We start from the raw sequence: 12,727 nt of genomic DNA on the forward strand, positions 1-12,727 counted from the left end.
CTATTTGTATAGTCAGTATAGTTTGTCTGAGTTTGGACTAGCAGTTTGGCACAGTTCAGTTTGTGGGGTTTAGAGGCAGTTATTCCAAGTACAGCAATTCAGTGAAAAGTATAGAGAAGCTAGTTTAAATCGATCAGCTTGTGGAGGAGTTTTGAGCCAGAACAGCTGAACTGAACCAGCCAACCAGAGTTCAGAAAGAAGCAGAAATGGTGAGCTTATTCAGCAGTAAGTCTTGGAGGTTGAAAACATTCTAGGCCTAGGTTAGCAAACAAAGGCTGGAAGCTGAATCCTTCAAGGTCTGGGCCTGCAGAAGATTAGATTGTATGGAAGCTAGAAGCTTCCAGGCCTAGGACTAGGGACTGGTAGATAGAAATGCTCAGGGCTCAGCCCAAGCCATGCATTCATAAAGCTTGGGTACAGCTCCCATCTCATCCCATCATCTGAGGAAATGAAAACAACATTTACAGCATGCATATAAAGATACTTTGATGTCTTCCTGTCCAATTTGTATTCTCTTGATTTCCTGCAGTTGTCTTATTGGTTTAGCTAAGACTTCAAGTACTATATTGAATAGGTATTGAGAGAGTGGACAACCTTGTCTTGATGCTGATTTTAGTGGAATTGCTTCGAGTTTCTCTCCATTTAAGTTGATATTGGCTATAGTCTTGCCGTAAACTGCCTTTATTTTGTGTAAGTTTGCCCCTTGTGTCTAATCTCTCCAAGACTTTTATCATGAAGGAGTGTGGCAAAGGCCTTTTTTTGTATCTGGTGAGATAAGCATGTGTTTTTTGCCTTTCAGTTAGTTTATATGGTGGATTACATTTAGCAATTTATGTATATTGTACCATTTCTGTCCCTTTGGGATGAAGCCTACTTGATCATGGTAGATGATCTTTTTGATGTGTTCTTGGATTCAGTTTACAAATATTTTATTGAGGTTTTTTTTTTTTTTTTTTTTTTTTTTTTTTTTTTTTTTTTTTGCATCTATGCTCATAAGGGAAATCAGCATGTAATCTTTCTTTGTTGAGTCTTTATGCACTTTGGGTATCAGGGTGACTATGGCTTCATAACATAAATTGAGCAATGTTCCCTTTGTTTCTATTTTCAGGAATAATTTGAGGGGTACTGGCATTAACTCTTCTTTGAAAGTCTGGTAGATTTCTGTGCTAAAACCGTCTGGCCCTGGGCTTTTTTTTTGGGGGGGGGTGGGCAGGGAGACTTTTAATCAATGTTTCTATTTCACTAGGGGTTAAAGGTATGCCTCAATTGTTTATCTGATCTTGATTTGATTTTGGGAAGTGGTATCTGTCAAGAAAAGTATCCATTTCTTTAGATTTTCCAATTTGGTGGTGTACAGGTTTTTAAAGCATGTCATTTCATTCCCCATCTCTTCTGATTGATTTTGGTTTGAAGTCTGTTTTATCAGATATTAAAATGGCTATGTTAGCTATTTTTTAGGTCCATTTTCTTGGAATGTATTTTTCAATCCTTTTACCGTAAGGTACTTTGTGTTCTTGAGGTTGAGCTGTGTTTCTTGGATGCAACAGAAGGATGGATCTTGTGTTTGTCTATTGTGTTATTCTATGTCTTTTTATTGGGGATTTGAGTGCCTTGATGTTGAGAGATGTAAGCAGTGTTTGTTGATACCTGCTATGTTGTTGTTGTTGTTGTTCTAGTGGTGGTGGTGGTGTAGTATGTGTGTTTTATGTGTGTTTGCTTCCCTTCTTTTGATTTGCTGATCTGGGAATCTGTTCCCAGTGTTTTCATGTTTGTAGTCAACCTCCTTAGGTTGAAGTCTTCCTTCTAGTACCTTCTGTAGGACTGAATTTAAAAATAGTGTTAAATTTGGCTTTCTAATAAAATATTCTGTTTTCTTCATCTATGGTGATTGAAAGTTTTACTGGCTATAGTAATCTGGGATAGCATCTGTGGTCTCCTAGAGTCTGAAGAGCATCTATTCAGGCCCCTGTGGCTCTTAGAGTCTTCACTGAGAAGTCAGTTGTAATTCTAATAGGTGTGCCTTCATATGTTACTTGCTTTGTTGTTGTTCTGTATGTCTAGTGTTTTGAGTATCATATTTCCCAAGGACACTCTTCTTTCTTTCCTAGTCTAATCTATTTGGTGTTCTGTATACTTCTTTTGCCTTTGAGGACATCTCTTTATTTAGGTTAAGGAAACTTTCTTCTGTGATTTTTCTTATCTTTGAGCTGGGTTTCTTTCTTTCTCTATTTCTATTACTTTTAGATTTGTTCTTTTCATGGTGCCCAGAATTCCTGGATTGTTTTGGTCAGACATTGGTGCCTACACTGTATGCATCCCAAACCCAGAGACCTAGGTGCCAGTGTAAGAATACAATCAACAGAATCCTGGGCAATATGGCACCACCAGAGCCCATTTATTCTACTATAGTAACCCCAGCACAGCTGAAGCACAAGAAAATGATCTTCAAACCGACTTTATGAAGATGATAGTGGTCTTAAAGAGGAAGGATAAACCCCTTAAAGAAAATCCAGGAAAACACAAACAAGCAATAGGAGGAAAGGAATAAATTCATTAAATAACTTCAGGTTCTAGCTAGAACAATAAGAAAGTTAAAGGAGACCAAGGGAATACAAATAGGAATGGAAGAAGTCAAAGTATCACTATTTGCAGGTGATATGAGAGTATACATAAGTGACTCCAAAAAGTCTACCAGGGAACTCCTACAGCCGATAAACACTTTCATCAAAGTGGCTGGATACAAGATTAACTAAAAAAAAAAAAATCAGTAGCCCTCCTGTATACAAATGAAAAACTGGCTAGGAAAGAAATAGGGAAATAACACCCTTCACAATAGCCACAAATAATATGAAATATCTTGAGGTAACTCTAACAAGGCAAGTGAAAGACCTGCATGAAAAAACTTCAAGATTCTGAATAAGGAAATTAAAGAAGATATCAGAATATGGAAAGATCTCCCATGCTAATGGATCAGTAGGATTAACATAGTCAAAATGGCCATCTTACCAAAAGCAACCTATAGATTAAACACACTCCTCATCAAAATTCCAACAAGATTCTTTATAGACCTTGAAATGACATTACTCAACTTCATATGTAAAAACAAAAGCCCAGGATAGCTGAAACAATCCTGTACAAAAAAAGAGCTTAGGGTGGTATCTCTATCCCTGATTTCAAGCTGTACTACAGAGCAATAGTTATAAAAACCACATGATATTGGCCTAAAAAGAGACAGATTAATCAATGGAATTGAACCAAAGACCCAGAAGTAAAGCTACACACTTAAGGACACTTGATTTTTGATAAGGAAACCAGAAATACACATGGGAAATTTACAGCATCTTCAACACATAGTTCTGGTCAAACTGGATGTCTGCGTGCAGAACAATTCAGATAGATCACCGCCCCGCACAAAACACAACTCCAAATGCATCAAAGACCTTAGCAAACCTGATGGGAGAGAAAGCAGGGAATAATCTTGAATATGTTAGCACAGGAAGTGACATCCTGAACAGAACACTGCCAATGACACTGAGGTCAACAGTAAATGGGACTCCACAAAGCTGAAAAGCTTCTGTGAGGCAAAGGACACCATCAATGGGACAAACCAGCAGCCAATAGAGTGGGAAAAAATTTCCACAAGTTCCACATCTGACAGAGGACTAACATCCAAAATACATGAAGAACTCATGAAACTAGACATCAGCAAACCAAATAAACCAACTAAAAATGGGATACAGATCTAAACATAGAATTCTCAACAGAGAAATCTCAAATGACTGAGAAATGCTTGAATGTTTAATATCCTTAGCTGTCAGGGAAATGCAAATCAAAACAGCTCTGAGATTCCATCTTACACCTGTTAGAATGGCTAAGATCAAAGACGTAAATGACAGCTCATGCTGGTGAGAATGTGGAGCAAGGGGAACACTCCTCAACTGCTGGTGTGAGTGCAAACTTGTACAGCTACTGTGAAAATCAATATGGATGTTTCTCAGAAAATTGGCAATCAATCTATCTCAAGATCCTGCTATACCACTCCTGGATAAATACACAAAAGATAGTCTACCGTACCACAAGGACACTGCTCAACTATGTTCATAGCAGATTTATTCATAATAGCCATAAACTGAAAACAGCCTAGAAGTACCTCAACTGAACAATGAATAAAGAAAATGTTGTACATTTGCACAGTGGAGTATTACTTACAGTTAAAAAAAAAATAACAACATAAAATTTGCAGGCAAATGGATGAAACTAGAAAAGATAATCCGGAATGAGATAACCCAGACGCAGAATGACAACCAAGGTGTGCACTCACTTATGAGTAGATATTAGCTGTAAAGTAAAGGATGCTTATGGTACAACCCACAGACCCAGAGAGGCTAAGTAACAAGGTTGGCTCAAGGGCCAGGGGCACATGGATCTCCCTGGGTAGGAGAAGTGGAATAAATTTTGTGGGTGGACTGGGATGGGTAGAGATGGGAACAGAAGGGATCAGGCAGAGAGTAGGAGGGACAGAGGGGCAGAGCCCTGGGAGAGATGACTGGACTTCAGGGGCATTTGGGGGTGTGATGTGGAAACCTAGTGCAGTGGAAAGTCCCTAGAATCTACACGAGTGACCCTAGTGAAGTCTCCTGGTGATGGGGGATACAGAGCCTGAACCTGACATCTTCTGAAACCAGGCAAGTCTCTCAGTAAGGGATTAAGACACCAACCCAGCCACACAACTTTTGATCTTCAATTTATACTGTCTGCATGGTGTGTTGGTGTAAAAGTAACACAAAACTCGTGAAAGTGGCCAATTTGAGACCCATGCCACAAGAGGAGGCCTATGCCTGACACTGCCTGGAGAGCCAGGAACCAGAGGCAGGGCAGCCTAGAGACCTAGGATAGAACCAAACACAACTGGGGAAAAATAAAAAATCAAAAAATAAATTTAAAAAGTCAATGAAACGATTCCTAGTGATACTCTGCTATACTTGTAGACCAGAGCCCAGCATGACTGTCATCAGCGAGGCTTCCTCCAGCAACTGATAAGAGTAGAGGCTGAGACCCATAGCCAAACACTAGGTGCAGCCAGGGGGAGCCCTGTCGAAGTTGGGGCGGAAGGATTGTAGAAGCCAGAGAGGCCAAGGACATCACAAGAACACAGCCTACAGAATCACCTAACCAGGGCTCAGAGGAGCTCAGAGACTGAACCAGTAACCAGGGAGCTTGGATGGGTCTGACCTAGGTGCTCTGAATATATATCATTGCTGTGTAGCTTAATGTTCTTGCTGGACTCCTAACAGTGGGAGCGGGAGCTGCCTCTGACTTTTTTGCCTGCCTTTGGGACCTTTTTCCTCCTATTGAATTGTCTCATCCAGTCTTAATAGCAGGGGATGTACCTAGTCTTATGGCAACATGATATGCTACATTTGGTGTATAGCCCTGAGAGGTTTAAGTTTTTTTTTTTTTTTTAAGGGAAATGGAGAAGGATGGTTCTGAGGGAGAAGGGAGATAGGCAGAGTAGAGGGGAGGGGCTGGGGGGGGGGGAAGAAAACTACACTAGGGGTGTAATATATGAGAGAAGAGTTAACAAACATTAAAATTTAAAACCCAGATATCAGACTATGTATACTCTCAGGAGCCTACTTTGGACATTTGGGATTCTGTGACAGGCTCATCAAGGTTTAAAATGGGGTCATGAGGAACCACGGCTTGTCATGCCACAGGAGAACAGTTTGGGTCACTTACAAAATGCTCCTGTTAATACAAAAGACATATATATTCTCTTTGCACACAAAATTACAAAAAAAAAATGGCTGAAGAATTACTTTCAATAACTTTCCATCTCAAAGCAACAGGCAGCCCTGGGGAGGAAGAGAGAACCACTTAGATTTGAAGAGTCAGCCACCAGACTCTGCTCACGGCGAAGCTCTGCTCTTGGCCAGAGAGTCGCATCTGAAACAAGCAAGGAACAGCTGCAATGTAAACAGTGGGCAAGGTTTTGCCTGCTGGATTCTGGACAAGGTCAAAGGTGTGTGGATGAGGAGGAGGCAACAGCGAGGTGGCTGCTTAGAACACTCAAAGCTAAGGCAGAAGCAGCCAGTGTTCAGCAAGGCAGTCTTTGTTAGTGCAGAACCAGTAGAAGCAGCAAATCCTTTCATATCCAAATCTCTGATGACTGGAAAACAAATCAGCAAGGGCAAGTTCTTCTCAGCTGTGAAATAATACCTTGGGTAAAGGCAGGGTTGCTAGAGGAAGCTTTGGAATAACTTGAAAAGAGACCTGCGGATCCAGGCATGGTGGAGTATGCCTGGAGTACCACCATATAAGCACTTAGCCTTGAGTTCGAGGCCAGCCGAGGCTATACTGTGACACTATATCTAAAACTACAAGACAAGATTGGAGAGGAAGTTCAGCCATTCAGAGCACTCTCATTCTTCCAGAGGGCCTGAACTTGGTTTCGAAGCACCCACACTGATTGGCTCTCAACCACCTGTAATGCCAGCTCCAGGGATGTCAACACCCTTTCTGGCTTCCAGAGATAACCTGCTCATGTAACACACACACACACACACACACACACACACACACACACACACACACACACCCCAAAATAAAATGAAGGTGAGATCTTTACGCCTTCGTTTTCCCACAGGCTATTCTCTAGAATTCCATTTTCTCTCTTAGAACATCAGCTTCCTGCTGCGGAATCTACTGGCTTCACAGCCCCAAGTTTGGCACAGTGCCCTGCCTGTTGGGTTGAGTCTGTGATGTCCTTGCCACATTATTTCACTGAGCCCTCCAGGGTGCATGCTGTATTTTTTGCCGGGCTGTACCCCACAACAGAATTTGTTCTGCAAGCTCATACATAGCATCTTGGATTTTATTTTCAACTTTTGAATTTAAGTTCAAAGTGAGATTTAGTTGCCTACCTCCAACCCCCCCTTTTCTCTTTTTCTTTTGTTTTTGTCTGTCTGTCTGTCTGTCTTTTGTTGGTTCCTTTATGTTTATGATAAAAATCACATTTGCCTCAAAGCAGAGTCCCACGCTGCTCTTTTCAGTTTGGAATGTTTTGGTAACAGACTGGAGAAAACTGTTCTTGGAAACTTGAAAAATGTTCTTGACTCCATTAGTACCATTTGTTTTGAAATCATAAAATTCTTATAACTTTCTCTCATTCTTTCACTGGTCAAGATACAGGTTGTATTTTTGAGACAACTCAATTTATCATTTCATACTTTAGTAGCTATTCATAGAATAATTCTGACTATTGCTCCAGAGCCAGAAAGTCACCACCCTTTAAAGTAGCCACTCTACTCACTGTCAGAGTTTTTTCATCCACATTATACTATCTTAGTCAATTTGTTAAGTCTCTCTTTTTTTTGCTAATTGGAGCATGCCATAAACTTAATTAATTTTAAACATCCAGCTTCTTATTTATTATTTCAGTTTTAAAATATATTCATCTACAGTCCATAGATGTGAAACAGCTTTTACTCCAGTGGGAATGAGAGATTGGTATGAGCCAAATATGAAGGACTATGACCCAGTAACACAGAGTTTCATTGCTTCAACTGACATATTCCACTGTGGAAGTGTCATATAAATGTGTTATAGTTACAGGATAAAGGAAAGCTATAGACAAAGGCATTTACCAAGGGGGTGTCATTCAAGCTATAGGTTTTAGATGCTATCTGATGACATGTTTGGCTTTGGGTTGATGGAAGCGAGTAATCTGTTAAGAACATATTCTAATAGATTTTGATAGTCAAATGAGTATTAGGTAAGATAGAGAGGTGGACAATAAATACCCATCAAGGAGACTAAAAATAGTCCAAGATGGGGGCTTGTCTTAGTTAGTGTTCTATTGCTCTGAAGAGACACCAGGACCACAGCAGCTTTTGTTAAGGAAGACATTTAACTGGGGCCAGCTTATGGTTCAGAGGTTTAGTACATAATTGTCATGGCAGGAAGCATGGCAGTTCCCAGAGAGATATGATGCTGGATAGGAGCTGAGAATTCTACATCTGGACCTGCAGGCAGGAGGGAGGGAGGGAGGGAGAGAGGGAGGGAGGGAGAGAGAGAGAGAGAGAGAGAGAGAGAGGGAGAGAGGGAGAGGGAGAGAGAGAGAGAGGGAGAGAGAGGGAGAGAGAGGGAGAGAGAAGGAGAGAGGGAGGGAGAGGGAGGGAGAGGGAGGGGGAGAGAGAGAGAGGGAGAGAGAGGGAGGGGGAGGGAGGGGGAGGGAGGGAGAGGGAGAGAGAGGGAGGGAGAGGGAGAGAGATTGGGCCTAGCTTGAGCATTTGAAATCTCAAGTCCACTCCCCAGTGACACACTTCCTCCAACAAGGCCACACCTCTTAATTTCTGTCAAATAATGCCACTCACTAATGAGCAAGAAAGCATCCGAATATATGACTCTATAGGGGCCATTCCTATTTAAACCAACCATAGGACTGGAGAGATAGTTCAGTAGTTAAAGTGATTCCCATTCTCCCAAAGGACCTCAGTTCGGTTCTTAGCATTCAAATCAGGAGGCTCATCTGTCTGCATCTCCAGCTCCAGAGAAACCAGGACCCTTTCCTGGGCTCTGTACGTATGTCATAGATTCATGCTGATACACTCATAAAGGCATAGACACAGACACACACATACGTAGACACATATACATACATAGACACACAGGCACATACACAAAGATGTAGTGATATTTTTGGTTTCTTTAAAAATCCTGATAGGTTATGTGAATATGTTTTTGTTTTAATCCCAGGTGTGGAATGTGGGGTTGCTTTGGATTGTCCACAACCATTAGCTATGATTATCTTATGTTTTAGGAGGGGCATGATTTTTGCCAGCTGCAGATAGTTTAATTCTGGGGACTTTGGAGAGGGTATAAATGGGAGAGCCCTGACAGGGCCTGTGGTGGAAGCTACTCACCCTGCTGCTAGTTCTTGCTGCTGTGTTTGCTATTGCTGATTTGCTGGGTTGATGGATTGATGGGTGATATTCTGATGACAAAGACTGGACTTGGCCCTAGGAACCGGATGTCCCTAATCAGCAGGAAGTAGTCTAAAGAGGTCGATGTCCTTTTTCCCTTTAACCTTTCTCTCTTACGTAGTGTAGGGGGTCGGAAGGGATTAGGGAAGAATAAGGGTTGGGAGGGTGGTAGATATAAGAACCTAATCTCTCTGCCTCTCTCTCTGTCTCTGTCTCTGTTTCTCTGTCTCTGTCTGTCTGTCTGTCTGTCTGTCTGTCTGTCTGTCTGTCTCTCTCTCTCTCTCTCTCTCTCTCTTTTTCTGTCTCCTCTCTATCTTGTGAAAAATTTCAAGAATAAGAAAGATAGCTTTAAATATGTTTGGCTCTGATTCTGCAAAAATCATAGTCACAAAAAAGTTCTAACCAATCAACACACCTTGGAGAATCTTCTACATAGAAGTAGCTTTTTTTCCTTTGGACTTTAGTTCACAGTTATGTTTATTATTTTCATCATGATTTTTTTGAGGGGGGCTTTTGCTTTCATATTTTCTTAAGATATGAAAATATAGCTTTCATGTTTTTCTTTTATTATTGGAAAAAAAAACCCTAGAGACTGCTTTGAGAGAACTCAGTTTTCATATAGAGATATGTCAAGCTATTTTCTTATGTTGAAATTGTCCTTGATATAGAAAGTATTTAAACATACACATTTCATATGATATAAGGCCTTTACATTAGTCATCCAGGTGTATTGGGATATGATTTATGTATATTAAAACTGAATCCCTCCTAACCACAGAGTTTTATGGGATTTGTAATGTATGCAAATCATGTGGCAAAAATGCCAATGCCCCTTTACAGGCAGTTTCTTGTCCTCCTCCTGGGAGCCATTGATTTGTTCTGTTTTGCCATTCCTGTGTCCTGGAGCAGTTTCCTTTGAAATTAAATATCCCATCTTGGATCTACTTTTGGAGGGAGACTTGTTAAGGCTCAAACAGTAAGCCAAATTATCAGGTTCATAAATAACTCCTAAGTCTCCAGAAGGTTCCTGCAACTTCCAAGATCCCGAAGGTACACCCCAAGCTTATATAAGTGGTAAGGACTGCTGGAGAGGAGATGTTTTGAGCTGTCACGCTGCTTGCAAGTCACCCAGAGAGCTCCTGGGGTGCAGAAGAGTTATCCCCAAGGCTCTGGAGCGTTTCTCAGGGATGCTTCTGCCTTTGAGTCATCGATGCCCAGATAAACTTATTGGCTTGCCAAGTTGGACTTTGATGGAATTATTTTCTTGGTTCTGCCATCTGTGCCTTGCCTGGGCTGAGCCCTCATTCCTTACAGCAGGCTCTGTATATATCAATCAGCCTGTGGGATTCTCAGAAAGCGTCTATGCCAATTCTAGAGGCACTTTGCCCACAGTGACTCTGCTTCTTTATCAGACGAAGTTGTCTGGATCAGAGGATGGAGAGCATGGAGAAACAGCATGGATTCCTGATTAGTTCCAGCTCGGTTTCTGTCCTACACAAAAATATGTGGTGTCTTCAGAAACAGTGCTTTAATATCTATTTAGGATAGGCAAGTAAAAGCAGTAGCCTGCAGTGTGTTGAGGTTCTCTGGGGCATCCTTGACAAACACCTTGTAGGAAAGTGCTGTAGAATATTTATTAATCTCTATGACCTCACTTACTAGCCACACCAGGCCTCATGATGGTCCCTACCTCAAACCCCCAGCCCCCCAACTGAAGCTCCACCCACCTCTATTTTCCCAGCTACGGGCTCCAGCCTTTCCTTAACCCAACAGGGACTATTGGGGATCAAAGTGTACACAACACCATTTGGTGTACATGAGAATGCACCTGTCTGTATTGCAACCAGATCTTGGGGGGGGGAGGGGCTAGTATTTAGTATTTAAATACACAGCAGCACCAGCCCAGCCCAACAGGGACGTGTCCCATGCCTGGCACTGAGACATTCTTTCAATAGCATCTTTTGAGAGCAGCACTGCCACCAGGCAAAGCACCTACATTCAAACTTCTCTTTGTAAATTATATTTTAAGTTAGTTTTCAAGGTAGTGCCCATAATGCCTTTTTCATGCATTGTTACTTTTCATTAACCCTCCTCCCATTTCTTCCTCTCCCCCCCCCATGGTTCCCTCTCCCCTGCTTCAACCTTTAACCTCTAGTTTTCCCCTTCCGCTTTCCCATCCCGTGAGATATCCCTCCTCACACTAAGGCCCCTTCCCCTGCCCTCTTATGGGTCCTTACTGGCTTTCTGACTAATACAGATATTCCAAGTGAGGTGCCCCAAATCTAAGTGTTTAAAGCGATGTTCCACATATGAGAGAAGACGTGGTGTTTGTCTTCCTGCCCTCAGGTTATCTTATGCAGTATATTCTTTTTCCAGTTCTACCCTTTACCCCTAGATTCTGCTTTTTCATTTTCCTTTACATGTGTCATGTTTTCCTTGGTCTCTTATCTGTTGATGGACACCTAGGCTGTTTCTATTTCCTAGCTATTGTGACTGGAGCAGCTATGAGCATGGATGGTGCAAATGTCTTTGTGCTAATGTAGTCCTTTGGGTGTGTGATCAAGAGTGGAGTACCTGGGCTACATGGTAGGTCTGTTCTCAGTTTCTAGAGAAACTTCCACACTGGTTTCCATAGTGGCTATACCAGCTTACACTCCCACCAGTGGCGGATAGCCCCACATGCTCGCCACCATTGCTTTCATCTGCTCGCTTGCTGGTAGCTATCCCGCCTGGGGTGAAAGAATCTGAAGGTCCTTTTGATGTACATTTCTCTGCTGGCTAGTGATGTTTGCCAACCACCCATGGCCTCTTTAGGAACCTGCAGTTCCACAGCCCATTTTTCGGTTGAGTTGTTTGTTTGTTTGTTTGTTTGATGATTTGTTTGTTGAGTCTTTTGTATATTCTAGATATTAGCCTTGTCAGGTGAGTACCTAGCAAAGGTTTTCGTCTTGCTCTTAGGATGCTCATTGGACAAGTATTTTGTGCTGCTCAAAAGCCTTTTAATTTCACAGTCTCATTTCTTGATTATTGGCCATATTTCCTTAGCGACTGGGATCCTCTTCACGGAGTCCTCACATGTGCTTATACCCTGAAGTACACTGTCTGTTTTTACCTCTGGACGTTTCAGAGCCAATGCTGAGGTCTTGATCCACTCTGAACTGATATTTGTGTAGAGTATGAGATAAGGATGTACTTTTATTCATCTACATGTAGACTCCCAGTTTCCCAGTAATTTTGTTAAAACCAGATGGCTGGGTTCGCATGGTCTTGTACCTGGGCTCTTTATTCTATAGCATTGCTTTATCTGTTTTTGTGTCAGAATCATGCTGTTTTTATTAGTATGGGTTGGTAATATTATTAAAAATTAGGAATGAGATACCTCAGTGACATTTCTTTCTTTTTTTTTTATACAGGGGGAGGTGGTCCCCCTCAGTCACAGACATAGGGGAGGGGAGTAGGGGGGAAGTGGGAGGGAGGGAGGAATGGGAGGATACAAGGGATGGGCTAACAATTGAGATGCAATATGAATAAATTAATAAAATATTAAAAAAAGAAAAAAGAAAAAATAGAAATAAGAACAACATATTTGTTGGACTAGAAGCTTATATTATACTTGCAATATACTGCAGTCACAGTAATAAAAAGTAATAAAGAAAAAAAAAGACATTTCTTTTTTAAAAAAAAAAACATTTGCTTATTTTTATTTGATGTGTATGAGTGTTTTACCTGGATGTATATATGTG

The sequence above is a fragment of the Acomys minous genome (genome assembly GCF_964271855.1).
Source record: "Acomys minous genome assembly, chromosome: 9".
Classification (NCBI taxonomy): Eukaryota; Metazoa; Chordata; class Mammalia; order Rodentia; family Muridae; genus Acomys; species Acomys minous.